The sequence below is a fragment of the Crotalus tigris genome, unplaced genomic scaffold (genome assembly GCF_016545835.1).
Source record: "Crotalus tigris isolate CLP2741 ecotype Arizona unplaced genomic scaffold, ASM1654583v1 scf7180000024417.1347922, whole genome shotgun sequence".
Taxonomy (NCBI): Eukaryota; Metazoa; Chordata; class Lepidosauria; order Squamata; family Viperidae; genus Crotalus; species Crotalus tigris.
Genome location: NW_024100583.1, coordinates 1,013,260 through 1,030,762, shown reverse-complemented (window position 1 = coordinate 1,030,762; position 17,503 = coordinate 1,013,260). Strand labels below are relative to the sequence as shown.

General features: G+C 40.6%; 1 long non-coding RNA gene across 2 annotated transcripts in view; it reads right to left on the bottom strand.

The window, feature by feature from the left end:
• Window positions 1-291: 291 nt before the first annotated feature.
• The window catches only part of LOC120301973, a 49,263-nt gene continuing 32,051 nt past the window's right edge, over window positions 292-17,503 (bottom strand). For both annotated transcript variants that reach the window (XR_005555078.1, XR_005555079.1), the window contains exons 2-3: window positions 2,706-2,792; window positions 292-861 (exon numbers count right to left, since the gene is read on the bottom strand). This is a non-coding gene — a long non-coding RNA (uncharacterized LOC120301973). The remainder of the gene's footprint in view (window positions 862-2,705; window positions 2,793-17,503) is intronic.

The window sequence follows — 17,503 nt, the reverse complement described above, 5'->3', positions numbered from 1 at the left end:
TCAAGAGCAGTCGGGGTTGATCTCTTCTAGGACTGACCGGTTGGATCACCTTGCAGTCCAGGGGACTCGCAGGAGTCTTCTCCAGCACCAGAGTTCAAAGGCCTCAATTCTTTGGTGCTCAGCCTTTCTTATGGTCCAACTTTCACAGCCAGACATTGCAACTGGGAAGACCATGGCCTTGACTATACGTACTTTTGTTGGCAGGGTGATATCTCTGTTTTTTAGTATGCTGTCTAGATTTGCCATAGCTTTCCTCCCCAGGAGCAAGAGTCTTTTAATTTCTTGGCTGCAGTCCCCATCTGTGGTGATCTTGGAGCCCAGGAAGATAAAATCTATCACTACCTCCATTTCTTCCCCATCTATTTGCCAGGAATTGAGAGGGATGGATGCCATGATCTTGGTTTTCTTGATGTTGAGCTTCAAGCCCACTTTTGCACTCCCTTATGTAGTGTTCTTGCAGCTCGTTTTGCATACTCACTGTTTGTTAGTATTTTGCACACTTCTTGCTGACTCAACATTGATCCTCGCGTGCATTTCATTTCACTGCAAATGCAAATGGAGTGGGAAGATAAGCTAATTTAAATTAAAAAGGCATTGGAAGTGGGAAGAGGCAAATGAAACTGATACCACGAGGCCATGAAGATGTTCTATTGTCACAAAAGTCACACACTGCAGTCACCATCCATAGACTTTGATTAATAAAAAGTATTGGCAATGAATTAGGGGGGGGGAATGTCTGCAAGTTAGTGGATTCTTGAATTTATTAAGGAGATTTCCTCTTCTGGAGTTACTTCTTGGGGCTGAGATTTTTTTTTTTTTTTTTGTGGCCAGGTTTGTTTGTTTGTTTGTTTGTTTGTTTTCCTGAAAGATAAAAGAAAAATGATTTCTGAGTTAGATCTGTGGGAATGAGGAGAATGCTCCTCTCCAGAAGTTTAGTTATGGAAGAATGAAAAACTACATCTGATCTGTCAGTTTAATTCAACCTATCTTTTGAGGGGTGAAGACAAGCAAAGCCCAGGAAACTCAAATGCTAAAGAACTAATAGGAACAGGAAGATTTGTCTCTCTAGAAAGACTTCATGTTTTCTTCACTGCAAAGGGTGGAGGCTGCAGATCAGGTAAGCAGAAGTTCCAATTTCTAGAAATCTGGGAGAGGAGATTTGAAAATGAGCTCACGATCTATGGACTAGTATAACTAGATGGAGCTAAAAATGCATTTATAGAAAAAGATTTGAACTTGGTTCCTTTGTTCCACTTGTTCACCTTTTTAACCTGTATCTACAGTATGATCCTTGAAAAAAAAATATGGACAGGATAATCCCTTTAGAACCCATTGTTAATTCCTTCCTTCCTTCCTTCCTTCCTTCCTTCCTTCCTTCCTTCCTTCCTTCCTTCCTTCCTTCCTTCTTCCCTCCCTCCCTCCCTCCCTCCCTTCTTTCTTTCTTTCTTTCTTTCTTTCTTTCTTTCTTTCTTTCTTTCTTTCTTTCTTTCTTTCTTTCTTTCTTTCTGCAGTCTTTCTGGTTCCAATTAGTTGCTAAACTTTAATAGATTAGATATATGATAGATAGATAGATAGATAGATAGATAGATAGATAGATAGATGACAAACAGACAGACAGACAGACAGACAGACAGATAGATGACAGACAGACATATAGAGAGAAAGATAGATAGATATGATAGATAAGTAGATGATAGATAGAAGACAGAGATAGATAGATTAGACAGACAGACAGACAGACAGACAGACAGACAGACAGACAGACAGACAGAGGGCTTTTTTTGTCATAGAACACCCAGAATGGAGTTCCGGCACCTTTTTTGGATGGAACCTTGTAGGGTAGGCAAGGCGGATTGTATGACGTGTGTGAATTCTGGCACCTTTTTTTTTTTTTTTTTTTACAAAAAAGCACTGGATACATAGATAGATAGATAGATAGATAGATAGATAGATAGATAGATAGATAGATAGATAGATAGATAGATAGATAAGAGAGAGAGAGACTCTTTCACTAACAATGTTCCATATATTTTTAACATAAAAAATATTCTTGAGATAATCATTTCCCTTCATAGCAATTATTGGATTATAGTTCTCAATTACTAATGGTCCTGAACAAATTAATGGATGCCAGTTGGACATCTGATTTGGAACAGCCTAAAATAATACCAGAGAATTTTTACTTTCTAGGATAGTCCATACAGATGTAAAAAAAAAATAACTATTCTGGAACAAAGAAACTTCTCCTGCACAACTGAGCAGCAGAATGTTTTCCAGCTATCTCAGAAGATATTAGCCATTTTTTTAAACACATTGCAACTGCTAACTGATAAGATATTTGTTATCTGTGTCATATATATGTATAACTTTATCTGTACCTGCTGTACCTACATAACTTTTCGATCTTTTCATCCTGTCTCCTCCCCAGCGCTACATACATTTAGCCACTCCATGCAGCCAATGAAGGTTTTTATAGTTCATATACGCTTATGACTTTTAGTATAATTCATTAGTTGGTAACTCCTTCTGATTTTCAGCCAACTTGTAGTTACACTTGGTAGTAAGGCCAGATGTAAGAAGTTCATCCATAAGGCACTTGATTTAATGGGAGTAATTGCACGCTTTTCAATGTGTCAATTTTATTGGGGACTGGTCATTTGCATGAACAATAACCATCATAACAAGAACAGAAACAAGAACTCTACCTGATTCTGTATTTTGACAGAAATCCAAACGAAGATCAAATCATGGAATTTCTGTCCTTGCCGAGAGTAAATAATTGTCTGAAATTTCTATCAAGAAAAAATGAAAAGCCAATTTAAGTTGAGCTCAAACCCTTGGGGATTACACAGGTTTGTTATTTTGGACCAACAATACACAGATGTTACTCATTGTTTTCTTCCAGGATGTTGTTATTTTTTTTTTAATCTTCCCCAGGAAACCTATGACCAGAAACTGTAAACATCGTGCATTGTCTAAGTTTGTCACAACAAAGAAAAGGAAAGACTAAAAAAAGAAATAAGTAGTACATTTTTTTTTTTTGCACATCCTCGGATAAAACACTTCGAGGGTAAGGAAATTTCAGTCTGCAGAGCCTAATAAAGCAATTAGGCTTGACTTCAGAGAGAAGAGCAGTACTCACTTCCACTTTTTCTTTCCCAGACAAAGGGACGGATTGCTGTCATTTTTTTATTAAAGCAGATAAGCCCAAAACACCAACTTGAAATCCTTTTAGATTAGAATAGAGCTTGAAGGGACTTTGGAGGTCTTCTAGTCCAGCCCCCTGCTTGAGCTGGAGAATCTACGCCATCCCAGACAAGTGACTGTCCAGTCTCTTCTTAAAAACCTCCAGTGATGGAGCACCCACGATTTCTGGAGGCAAGCTGTTCTACTGTTGCCAATTCCTGGACAGCAAGACAACATTTGAGTTCATCCTGGAGGTGACTTGATTTTTCCAGTGGGAGAACCAAGGAATTGCTCCATATTTTCCCCTCCCTCTTGATCAGCTCCTGTCTGAGCCAGTCAACCCAGAAGATGCCAGATGCAAGACACAGACTGTAGGTCAGCCTTCAGCTTGTGCATCCAAATAAAGTCCAGGATTATTTTCCTCTTTGAAGATCTTACTGGTTTATTGAATACATGACATGGTACGGGTGAATAAAAACTGACTCTAAAATTCCAAGGTATCTAACCAAAGCATAGAACAAGGACATTCCCAGCCAAACCTCCCAGATGTCCTCCTAGTTCAGGTAAACACCTTCTTGTTGTTTTGAGAACCTAGGCTGGCTTGTCAGCCATGGACAGGAAGGTATTACAGAGGGTGGTGAGCAGGGCACAATACATTGTGGGCTGTTCCCTGACATCATTGCAAGGGCCCGTTGCCTTGGCAGAGTGAGGAAAATTCTCAGGGATGACTCACACCCTGGTTGGTACCTCTTTACTCTCATACCATTGGGTAGGAGATATAGAAACATAGCCAGCTGTACCAACAGGCTGAAGAACAGCTTCTATCCATGGGCTGTCAGGCTCTTGAATGGGACATAATTTTACGCATGATAGACTCATGAGGCCGGCATGCTGTGCAATTAGCTCACAGGGTGGTGGGGTTGTAGTCACTGGTGGGGTGACTACAACCCCACCAGTGACTACAACCCCACCAGTAAGTTGATGGGGTTGTAGTCACTATGAGTTGTGGTGGGGGGCACGGAGGGAGGCTCAGTCAATCTCACTGTATACATGTTATACCTTGATAATAAAGATTCATTCATTCATTCATTCTGTTATCTTATCTGGTTAGAATGTCCTTGAAAAAAATTCCACACATCTGTGTCTCAACAAATATCTGCAGAACGGGAGAGGTTTTATTTCTCTAACTAACCTATCTAAAGCCTCATTTCTCTCCCCCCCTCCCTTACTGTAATGACAAGATGAAAATATAGCTGCCACATTTTCACTCTTGACACTGTATTGCTATATGGTTCTTTTGATCATTAAAAAAAGCAAGTTTGCATTTGGGATAACTCCTAAACGAAACCAAAGAGGGCTATAGTTGAACTCAGTGGTGGGATTCAAATACGTGAACAACCAGTTCTCTGTGTGGATGCCCCTTCTGGAGGTCCATTCTGGGACTGGGCAACAACAAATTAGCTGCCGGTTCTGCTAAAGTGGTGCGAACTGACTGAATCTCACCACTGGTTGAACTCTATAGTGGCCAAAATTGTGGAAACCTTTTGGGGAAAGTGTACAGCAGAAATGCCACCTTTGGTTAAGTTTCCACCATTTTTTCTTCTAATTTCTTCATAACTGTAGCCTTGTTCACTTTATAATACTATTTTACATTGCTTTCTGGGCAAACAATCAACTTTTTGCATCATTCCTTTAATTTTATTACGTTTTACAAGCTCACTAAATGAAAAGGGGGAAAAAAACAACCAACCAACTTGATAGCGATCACATAACACCCTGACCAATGTCCTCCTCTCAGCTTCAGTACATGACATCAATCACTGAATCCTACTGTGATCTGATTGGCTCATGGCCAAAACAAGATGACACCTGATTGGCTCTCTAAACACTCGTGTTCATTGGCTACCATCAGATGAAGGAAAGCTACCTGATATCAACCTAAGCAAGTTGTGCTTCCTTTTTCTGGTTATTTGGCTATAACCTTTCACAGAATACAGTACAGATAATTGAACAAACTTTGTTGCATTACATTCTCGATTAAATTACCTTTCCATTGATATATAATTTTATGGTACTACTCCAAAAGAAAGTGGTGTTATTAGCCATCAAGCCTCAAAAATACATTTTTCCCCAAAAGGTTTTCACAATTTTGGCCACTACTATAGTTTGGAATCCTTGATGCTCTCTGAGCTTAGTTGTTTTCTTGCAGGTGTTTCATTACTCAGATAGGTATTATAAAGGAGAAAGGAGTGGGTTTTGCTCTGTTTATCCACTAATGGGGATTGACCTAATTAACACCAAGAACACTCTCACCAAAACTGATCAGGCAAGCCACTAGTGTATAAACCGAAAGCAAACTCCAACTGATGATGTTACCTAGCTGGGTGACAAAAACAACCAAGCTTTGAGGGCACCAAGAACCCCACAGTTCAACCCTGAGTGATAAATATTGTCTTTTCTGGGTCTATTCTTAGTTGACAAAAAACAAAATAGTAGGTAAGTAGGTACTTTTCCCAGTGCTGAGCCCTGACAGCCCTGCAGCTCCAGTCATCTCTCTCTCTCTCAGGCTTATACAGTACTGCCACTGGTTCAACTCATTCTCCTCCCCTGCTACCACTTTTCTAGGATGTTCATGTACCATCTGTCAGGTGCCAATGTACCACAGGTGGTACCCGTACCACTGGTTGAAAAGCCCTGCCCTAGATTACGTGATTTTTGTAGAACATAATGCATTTTGTGTGTTCATCAATGCTCACGGTCATTTAGAGGAGAACAAAAACTAACTTCCTATGCAATATGAATGCAAATTGTAGTGGATTGACAGAAAAAGGGGAGAAGAAAGGAGTAACCCAAAGAAAGTATAAGCCAATTGAATTATGGACATAAAAAACATTTTCAGATCACCAGTTGTTGTTGTTTTTATCTCCTAAAACAAAGAAAACCAAGTTTGAAATTTCGTTGTGGAGTGGTGAAGGAGATGTTTATGCGGGTTAGTAAAATAATGAAAGAAGGAGCTATATTTTTTGTGAATATTAAGTTTGCGGCTAAAAACAGATGGCAAAATTGGGAAAGCCTGAACCCAAAGCGTTCCACTGATTCATTGTTCTAATTGTCAGGACATTTCTCCTTAGTTCTAGATTGGTTCTCTTCTTGATTAGTTTCCATCCGTTGCTTCTTGTCCTGCCTTGAGATGCTTTAGAGAATAGATTGACCTGTTGGAATACTGTCCCACCTCATAAAGTAGGACCAGAGTTATTATGTACAGGAGACTATAAGGATGCATGTACGAGGACCAAGAAGTGCAGCTACCTGTCTACCTAACTTCTATCATCTCCTGGGAGGAGAAAAAAATAGGCAAAAAAAAGCAGAGGCAAGTTGCTTCTGTACTTTTGGCTAAAAATGTAGGGGGCAAATCCATCTCCAGAGCCGAGAGAAATTCTGAGCTTTTACTTAGCGCAAGATATATGTAAGTAAATGCTGTTCATCCCTGATTCGTTCTCCATGCGCAGAGGTTTCCTTAAGCCTTCTAGCAAGCCTAGCTTGTATTGGGTGGTGAATGAGCAAGCATCCTATTATATCCTGTTCACGCATGTGGGTCGACAGATAATAACCACAAGCAATTGCCCACCTCCACCGTATGTTTTGCCTGCCAAAACGTCCATTCCAGACATCTGTTGTGCATTGTTGAGAACAGTTCTTTCTTTGTTCCCACACTTCTCACCAGGTTAATAAGGCATTAACATGCAAATCTGTCCTCCCTCCGCCTTGATAGCTCAGACAAGGATTGGAATGCAAGGCAGGAGTAATGCCATGGTGTGTTGGAAGCTCTTCAATGCCTTTCCTATCGCTCCACAATTAGTAGGGCATCCAAAGCCTTGTTAACCATGCCTGTTAAAGGGATCTGAACTTGTGCAAATGAGGAGCTTAACAGCTCTTGTGTAATGGTAAATGGGACAGGGGAGCTGAAAAGTCAGAGTTGTCCCTCCTCTACAGAATGGTTGAACTTTCTTACAAACCAACATTTGTGGTCTATTCTGGCCTCTGGATAGGTGTGCCCAAGTGGAGACAAGCAGAGAAAAGAGTAGATTCAGGACAAACGTGAATTTTAATTGGTATGCATTTCTCCCAGTCCTCAGGTTAGGGTTCTTTAAAGTCCCTCCACTGGTTATTAGATGTTGGCCAGATGTTTTTGGGGTGTCTGCTTGTCCTTCTGTTCTTGTTTGGTTTTCCTGCTACATTGTTTTTACATTGTGTAGTGTATTGTGAGCTGCACAGAGCCACATGAAGTTCGGTGACATCAAATTAAATGCAGAAAATACGTTTCAGGGATCATACATCCAGCAAAGATAGATTTGACTTTGCACCACAGGTTTTTGGCAGGATGGAAGCACAATCTCAGGATTGTATGCCTATGATTTCCCAATGGGAAAAGAGGCTGAGTCTTTGAAAAAAAAAAGTTCAGAGAAGAGCAACAAAGATGATTAAGGGCCTGTAGACTAAAACATACAAAGAAGGGTTGCAAAAATTGAATATGGCTAGTCTAGAGAAAAGACGACAGGATGACAGTGTTCCAATATTTGAGGGGCTGCCACAAAGGAGAGAAGATCAACCTATTTTCCAAAGCCCCTGAAGGCAGGACAAGAAGCAACGGATGGAAACTAATCAAGGAGAGAAGCAACCTGGAATTAAGGAGAAACTTCCTGACAGTTAGAACAAGTAACCAGTGGAACAGCTTGCCTTCAGAAGTTGTGGGTGCTCCATCACTGGAGCTTTTTAAGAAAAGACTGGACAGCCATTTGCCTGGAATGGTGTAGGGTTTCCTGCCTGAGCAGGGGTTTGGACTAGAACTCCAAGGTCCCACCCGACTCTATTCTGTAACCAAGAAATTAATAACAATAATACTAGTTGCTCCTATTGGATGTACTTTCCTTGGTGGCTTAGTGTTATGTACAGAGTTTAATTGGGAACAGATGCAGGGAGCTGCCCTGAAACCGTTAGCAGATCATGTGGCCTGCTGGGCCAGACTTGCTATCTGCAAGGGCTGACTAGGATGCATTTGAGCGGGAAAATACGTTGCATTCATTGGCTGACAACGACCCAGTTTGAATGTATAAATAGGGAGCCATCTTGTTTTGAGTTCTGCTCAGCCTGAAATAAAGGAGTACCTGATTGTTACCTCTTCAATGCCTACCAACGCAAGAAACAGAACACTTAGGTCAGTGACGGCAAATCTTTTAGAGACCGAGTGCCCAAACTGCAATCCCAAACCCTCTTATGCATTGTCGGGTGCCGGGTGGGTGTGGCCCATTGGGTGGGTGTGGCCCATTGGGTGGGCGTGGCTAGAGTGGTAACGGCAGACTGGGTGGGACTAAAAAGTCCAATCAATCAATCCCAACTTTGCAAGATTTTTTGTTTCCGGCGAGAAGTTGAAATTGACTCATTGATTGACCTTTTTTTTTTTTTTTTGTACACGGTGGCAGAGGCCTAAAGCGAAAAGATTTTATAAAACTCAGCTGAAGGCCCAGGACTGGGGCGACAGCACACATGCCCACAGAGAGGGCTCTGAGTGCCCTCTCTGGCACCCGTGCCATAGGTTCGCCACCACTGACTTAGGTTTTTGTTTCTCTGGATTTTATTTCCAAAATTAAAAAGAGTCCACATCCCATATTGATTTAGGATACTTTCAGACAAGGAACTTGCCCCAATCCGAAAGGAGCTTTTCTATTTCTATTCTTGTGACAAAAATTCTCATTACGCCCCATACTTTTCCTAATTTTCTCCTTATCACACATTAGAGATGACAATTCAGTAGCAAATTTTGGAATATCTGGCCAGACATAGTGGAGGGGGAGGACAGAAAAAAAACTTTTATAGGCCACATTCAGCACTGGAGCTTCAGGCTATGTACATTTTACCTTACAGAAACTCATTCCATCCCTGCCAACAGCATCAATAATCTAATTCAGAAGCAGAGAATGCACCATTAAGCTTCAGCACAGCCTTTTCACCATATATTGTACGATGGGGGCTTGAGGGGAGCTAAATTTGTGACCATCATTTTTACTAAGCGTAGGGTCTCTCTCTCTCTCTCTCTCACACACACACAGTATTGCTTCCGTGCTCTGCAAGTCTGCTTGTTGTAGATCATTCAGGCTAAAATATTTGGAAACCTTGCCCCTTAGGTTTCAGATGGATAATTGGAGTTAAGATATTGACACAACTAGTAATCAGATATATAGTAGCATAGTAATCACTACATCTTGAGATTCTTCAGATAACATTTATGAGGAAAGAACAATTCTATAGGAATCATTTTCCAGTCTTAGAATGCTATACATGTTATCTATCTATCTATCTATCTATCTATCTATCTATCTATCTATCTATCTATCTTTCTATCTATCTATCTATCTATCTATCTATCTATCTATCTATCTATCTATCTTCCATTCATGCATTTCTCTCTCCCTTTTTATCTCTTATGTCATCTTCCTTCCTATCTATCTATCTATCTATCTATCTATCTATCTATCTATCTATCTTTCTTTCTTTCTTTCTTTCTTTCTTTCTTTCTTTCTTTCTTCCATTCATCCATTTCTCTCTCCCTCTTTATCTCTTATCTCATCTTCCTTCCTATCTATCTATCTATCTATCTATCTATCTATCTATCTATCTATCTATCTTCCATTCATCCATTTCTCTCTCCCTCTTTATCTCTTATCTCATCTTCCTTCCTATCTTTCTTTCTTTCTTTCTTTCTTTCTTTCTTTCTTTCTTTCTTTCTTTCTTTCTTTCTTCCTACCTACCTATCTATATTCTGCTATCTATCATCATTGCACAATATTTAAACTACTTTCTTTAGCATTAAAGACACTTTTCTGTATTATATGGAAAGAGAAAAAATACTCATAAAAACCCATTAGTGTTCTGTTATTAAAGTAAAACAAAGAACTCAAAACGTTCTGTACTAAGTTCAAATTTAAAAAAAGAAAGAGAACTCAGAAGCATTTCTTGATGTAATTTAATTGAATTAAAGCAATTGAATTTTTGAAGTACATTTACAAGATACGATTTTGCCTTTGAAGATGTAATGACGTTTGGATTTTCTACATAACCGCCATGATTGAATATGAGATTTTATTCTGTGTAAGAGCAAAATGCAATTAACTGAGGTCTGTGCCAGCCAATCAAAGCCATGTCTGCTTAAATGTATTGGTATTAATTTCAGGTTTCCAAGTGACCTGCAAATACATTTCAAAAGATTTTTCACTGTGATACGTTTTAACTCAGACATATTCTAAGTGTTGTCTTTTTTTTTAGGAAACCTTTCCACAAAGATGTAATTGTTAAAGAATCTTTGCAAGGCCTTGGATACTTTATATCGGTTTGTGTGTGTGAATGTGTGTTTCTGTACATGCCGTTGGGGTGTGTCTTTTTGTGTTGTATTGGTATGTATCCATTACAAAACAAAAGCAAAGGAGGGGAACTGTTCCAAAGGTGCTTTTTCCAAAGACAATTGGACTTCCTTGTTTTTGTTTTTTTTCTCTTGAAGACGTTTTGCTTCTCATTCAAGAAGCATCTTCAATTTTCACTGAATGGTGAGAAGTGAAACGTCTTCAAGAGGAAAAAACAAAACCAAGAAACTATGGAAAAACTTTGGAAAAAGCATGATCATTGGGACAATCATGACCCAGATGATTGAGAATCTCCATAGACAAAGGAATGACGTTGTTTTTCCTTGAAGATGTTTCTCTTCTCATCCCAAAAGTTTCTTCAATTATGACTGAATAATAATAATAATAATAATAATAATAATAATAATAATAATAATAATAATAATAAGAAGAAGAAGAAGAAGAAGAAGAAGAAGAAGAAGAAGAAGAAGAAGAAGAAGAAGAAGAAGAAGAAGAAGAAGAAGAAGAAGAAGAAGAAGAAGAAGAAGAAGAAGAAGAAGAAGAAGTTGGAAGGGACCTTGGAGGTCATCTAGTCCAACCCCCCTGCTCAGGCAGGAAACCCTATACCATTTCAGACAAATGGCCATCCAGTCTCTTCTTAAAAACTTCCAGTGTTGGAACATTCACAACTTCTGGAGACAGGTTTTTCCACTGGTTAATTGTTATGACTGTCAGGAAATTTGTCCTTAGATTTAGGCTGCTTCTCTCCTTGATCAGTTTCCATCCTTTGCTTCTTGTCCTGCCTTCAGGTGCTTTGGAGAATAGCTTGACTCCCTCTTCTTTGGGGCAGCCCCTGAAATACTGGAATTCTGCTATCATGTCCCCCCTCATCCTTCTCTTCATTAAACTAGACATACCCAATTCCAGCGATCGTTCCTCATATGTTTTAGCCTCCAGACCTCTAATCATCTTTGTTGCTCTTCTCTGCACTCTTTCTAGAGTCTCAACATCTTTTTTACATTGTGGTGACCAAAATGGATGCAGTATTCCAAGTGTGGCCTTACCAAGGCGTTGTAAAGTGGTATTAATACTTCACATGATTTATATTTATATTCTGGTCATTAGTACTCTTTCTGAGAGTTGTTAAGGCCACTTGGAGGTTTATCTGTCAGAACTGGAGAAGCTTTTTGGATGAGAAGCAAAATATCTTCAAAGGAGAACATCTTCAAAGGAAGACAAAGCCCAATTTCGAAAAAGCACCTTTGGGACGATAAAAGTGGCACCTAAAGCTGAACAGGGCAAAATACTCAAACTGCACACACTAAAAGAATGAATCATTGTCGACTTTGGTGGACAAACTATTCAGTTCCATGTCCCCCACTTTTCCATGTTTAAAATTTCAACATCTTTTGGCTCTGTTTATGACAGTGTTTCTCAACCTTGACAATTTTAAGGCACGTGGACTTCAACTCCCAGAATTCCACAGCCAGCATTGCTGACTATGGAATTCTGGGAGTTGAAGTCCACATGCCTTAAAATTGTCACGGTTGAGAAACACTGGTTTATGAGCTGTGTTAATTTTTTATATATAAATGTGAGAGTGAATGAAATGAATATCCCTTTGTATCCATCATTAATCCTTCAGCTTGGCTCCGTCCTCTTTTTATCTCTTCAAAGGACATGGCTGTGATTTTTTTTTAAGTTTTCAGAAATTAAAAGTTTAAAAGCTTTTTTTTTTAATGAAACAAAGATGCTAATAGAAAGGAAGATATTATAGCTCAGGGTTGAACTAAGGGGTCCTTGGTGCTCTCAGAACTTGCTTGGTTTTTTGCAGACTTTTCATGACCCAACTAGTGCTAGAAGGGTGTGGGTTTGCTCGCTGTTTATATACGTGGCTTACTCTGTCAGAGAGCACCAAGGACCCCACAAACATATCAATACTTATTGTGCTGTGAATTCTACTTAATAAGATAAAAGAACCTTTATTGTCATTTTTTTTTACTATTGGCACAACGGCACACATTAAAAAATGAAATTTAATTGCCCACTCTCAAAGTGAAACACACAGATGACACACACCTAAACATACTATGCACAACATACTTATAGACCCACACCCCTACATAAACATAACAAATAAATATTAAATACTGTCCATCTTGAACATATAACGGAAGGAGGAAGCTTGAGAGTTCACAAGGTTAATGCTGAGTTCTTTAAAAAGGGAAGCTGATACATACATGTATATATGTATCTATATTAATGTTATTATTTTGACTGGAAATTATAGCAGGTTTTCTGTTTTTAATTACAGATACAATTTTTTTTCCCTTTCTGCAGCCCTCCGCCTCCATGGTTCCCAAATGTTCATATAGTGATGGACGATAACTCTGAAATTACTTCACTCCAGAGAACCACAAAACCCCTGCATTTTAGCTTCGGATTTGCTCAGCTCTGATGCTTCTCCTACATAGATTTGCATTTCCACCAGCATTCTCAAGCAGAGTGTTATAGCTTCGGTTTCAGCAATGGACCGGCCTAAAGAACTGTTGGAAATCCCAAATCCACATCACATCGTTCCTTCCCGCCCCGAAAGACAATGATTTGTGCGTTTGCAGCCATATTTGAATCAATTCTTACAGCATTTCCTTCTTTCAATTTAGGTATTTCCATAAATCTCCTGCTTCCGAGCAGACACCATTTTTCAGAATTTCTGATCTTTTATGCTTTCTTTTCTCTGCTTCCACGCGCGCACACACACACACACACACACACACACACACACACATTGTCTTAACCTAGAAGAAAACAAGCAGAGAAATGATAAAAGAGATGTACAAAGAGTTGATATTGTTGAAGGGGGGGAAAAAATCCAAGATTCTCTCTTTCTAACTGGAATCTATCTTTATTTTTTTAAAACATCTTAATTATAAAGGAATCTTTAGGCGCAGAATATTTTTTTTTTTTAATTGAAAAAAGGTGGTGGGGAATGAAAGGTACTGCTTGTTCCTTGAAAGTTGTCCTTCTACTATAAAATATTTTCAAGGCTGAGTGAACTTGGGCAAAGCTGATCAGGAGTTCAGAGAGAGAAACATGTTTCCTTGTTAGAGCTTTGATATTTCTCCTTGCCCGCACTGAGACAGGATATGTTTCAACTAACAGGGAATACAGACATAATCTATGGAGTCATTATTACAGGCATCAGCTTTCCTGCCCTTCTCTTTATCTAGGTTGTCTTTGTTTCCTTCCACTGAAGGAAGCCTCTGTCTTCACCAGCAGCTGCCAGAATGTGTCCCTAAGGTTGTCTCAGTTCAGAAGCACACAAGAGATTGCCAGAGTTTGGGGCAGCACCGCCTCTGAACATGGTCCTTATTTTAAGTTCTGCAGGAGAATTAGGTCCCATCATGCTCTGAGAACATTTACTAGATGTGACTTCTGGAATCCCCTGGATCCTAGTGACTCTGGGGCCAGATGTTATATTGTCTCTGGGAAATGGGATTGGTGAAACTGTGTGTGTGTGTGTGTGTGTGTGTGTGTGTGTGTGTGTAAGAGAGAGGGGGGAGAGGGAAGAGAGGGAGGCAGAGGGAGGAAGAGAGAGAGAGGAGAGAGAGGAAGAGAGGAGAGAGAGGGGGAAGGGAGGGGAGAGAGAAATAGAAAGGGGGAGAGGGAGGAAGAGGGAGATAGGAGAGAGAGAAGATAGAGGGAAAAAGAGGAGAGAGAGGAGAGAGAGGGGAAAGGGAGGGGAGAGAGAGATAGGAGAGAGGGAGGGAGAGAGAGGGAGGAAGAGGGAGAGAGAGAGGGGAAGAGAGGAGGAGAGAGAGGGGCAGAGAGAGGAGGGGGAAGGGAGGAGAGGGAGAGATAGAGAGAGGGGAAGAGGAGAGGATAGAGAGAGAGAGGGAGAGAGAAAGAGGAGAGAGAGGGGCAGAGAGGAGAGAGGAGAGAGAGGGGGAAGGGAGGGGAGAGAGAGATAGGAGTGAGGGAGGGAGAGAGAGGGAGGAAGAGGGAGATAGGAGAGAGAGAAGAGAGGGAGAGAGAAAGAGGAGAGAGAGAGGCAGAGAGGAGAGAGAGGGGGAAGGGAAGGAGAGAGAGATAGGAGAGAGGGAGGGAGAGAGAGGGAGGGAGAGGGGAGATAGGAGAGAGAGAAGAGAGAGGGAGAGAGAAAGAGGAGAGAGAGAGGCAGAGAGGAGAGAGGAGAGAGAGGGGGAAGGGAGGGGAGAGGGAGGGAGAGAGAGGGAGGAAGAGGGAGATAGGAGAGAGAGAAGAGAGGGAGAGAGAAAGAGGAGAGAGAGAGGCAGAGAGGAGAGAGGGGGAAGGGAGGGGAGAAAGAGATAGGAGAGAGGGGAGAGGCAGGAAAAGGGAGGGGGAGAGAGGAGAGAGAGAAAGAGGAGATAGAGGAAGAGAGGAGAGAGGGAGGAAGAGGGAGATAGAAGAGAGAGAGAGGAGAGAGAGAAGCAGAGAGGAGAGAGAGGGGGAAGGGAGGGGAAGGAGGGAGAGAGAAAGAGACCTGTGTTTGTGACCCATTCCCAGCCAATGAAAAGTTTTCATCCCATGTTCTGAAATAATTTACCCTTTATCAAGATTTGGTTTCTTCCTCCTTTTGTGACAGAAATAACTCAAGGATTCTCCTGGCCTTCGTCTAAATAATACATTTGAAATGAAGGAAGCAGCATGTAGGGTAAATGAGAAGAACCACTTCTGAATTGCAAGCTCTGTTTACTTCTGACAGACTACTGTAAACACATTCCTGGGTTTTGAATTCTCTTTGTTCTAAGCATCAAGCTATCTGCCATGCTAGTGACATAATCTCTAACTGATCCTCTTGTTGTCTTTAAAAACAAACACAGAGTGCCTCAATGTTATTTCCCACAATGGTTTTCTTCCTGAATTCCTGGGGATGAACAAGAAATAATAATAAAAAAAATAGGCGAACATCATCTCTGTTAGTGCGATTGAAAACATTTTTTTCCTTTTTTTTTTCAAACCCAGTGTTGATGGGAAAGGAAGGTTCAGGGACAATAGCATAGGAGATGGTGCTTTTCATGCAGATTGTAGCTAAGTGCTCTTTTAAAAAAAAATAATAAGTGAGAGAAACCCAGACGATCGATGACATATTATTTAGCACCAAACCGGTCCAGATTTAGGTTGATCTACATATCCATTCCTGGCAAATAAATGGGGAAGAAAGGGAGGTAGTGACAGATTTTATCTTCCTGGGCTCCAAGATCACTGCAGATGGGGACTGCAGCAAAGAAACTAAAAGACGCTTGCTCCTGGGGAGGAAAGCTACGGCAAATCTAGACAGCATACTAAAAAGCAGAGATATCACCCTGCCAACAAAAGTGCGTATAGTCCAGGCCATGGTTTTCCCAGTTGCAATGTATGGCTGCGAATGTTGGACCATAAGAAAGGCTGAGCCGCCAAAGAATGGAGGCCTTTGAACTATGGTGCTGGAGAAGACTCCTGTGAGTCCCCTGGACTGCAAGGCGATCAAACCGGTCAGTCCTAGAAGAGATCAACCCTGACTGCTCATTAGAAGACCACATCCTGAAGTGGAAACTCAAGTACTTTGGCCACCCAATGAGAAGGAAGGACTCACTGGAGAAGAGCCTAATGCTGGGAAAGATTGAGGCCAAGAGAAGAAAGGGACGACAGAGAATGAGGTGGCTGGATGGAGTCACTGAAGCAGTAGGCATGAGCTTAAATGGACTCCAGAAAATGGTAGAGAACAAGAAGACCTGGAGGAACGTTGTCCATGGGGTCATGATGGGTTGGACACGACTTCGCAATTAACAACACACATCCATTACTGTGGCTTATTAGACTCTCCCCATATTGTTGAGGTTGAAGCACTACACAAACATATTAAATCACTCCATCCTCAGCTAGCTGAGTCAGAAACACCGGGTAAATTTTTAGTTCTCATAAAACTATCATAGGCACTTTTTTTTAAAAAATCACAATAATTGGTGTAATGTTCGTTAGTCAGTTAATATCACACATTCACTCTATTGATATTAAGACTAATTTCCCTTTGGCACTTCCAACTAATTGGTCTTAATTGTCAAAATATAGTTGCTCTGATTTTGGACATTTGTGAATTTCAGTTGAAAAGCATAGCAAAACCACTGTGGCCATGTTATCAGATTAAACAGGGTTTGCAAAAATTCCCGAAGAAGTCTAACAAAGGACAGTGACGAAAAGTGCCCACTTTTTCCAGGTTTAGTTGAATGCAGAAAATGATGTTAGTGATGTGTAAATGGAAACCTTTTGGCTGAAAATTGATGTGTGTGGGATATGACAAGGCTGAGCCAGAAGGTGGGATCAAATGCACCATCAGCTTGAAATCTCTACATTCCCACAAGAGATCTAAGCCCAGGTCCATTGAAGACTCTTATCTAGAGACAAATTGCCTTGACCGTCCGTAGCTCAGATTCTTGTGTATAGGTAGTCTGCAATAAACTTGCAATACTTTTGAACTCTAACCTACTTCTTGATTTCTTGCACCTGACAATGTGAGAGATGATGTCCACAGGATGGGGACCTGTGGTGGTGAACTACAAGGAAGCAGAAGTTTCTCGGGAAAGAGGGAGAAGTTTCCAGAAAGGAGAGGAAGAGAGAAAGAAAGAGACAGACATAGAGACATAAAGTTTGTGTATGTAATTATGTATTTTTATTGCTATTTTTGTTCTTTAATGTAGCTTGAGCTCTATATAGTGGCCAAGCCTGAATCTTTATTGAGAACCGACCCTTTAAGGATCATCTTCCCAGCATCCCTCATTCAAAAAAACAAGTGCATCCTGGGAAGCCAGATGCCATTTCCTTCAGCATCTGGAGGAAATGGAAGCACAGGAAGAATCCAGCCTAATCCATGGCATGTGTTCACCTGAGGACAAAAATCTGCATCCCATGCACACAACATCATT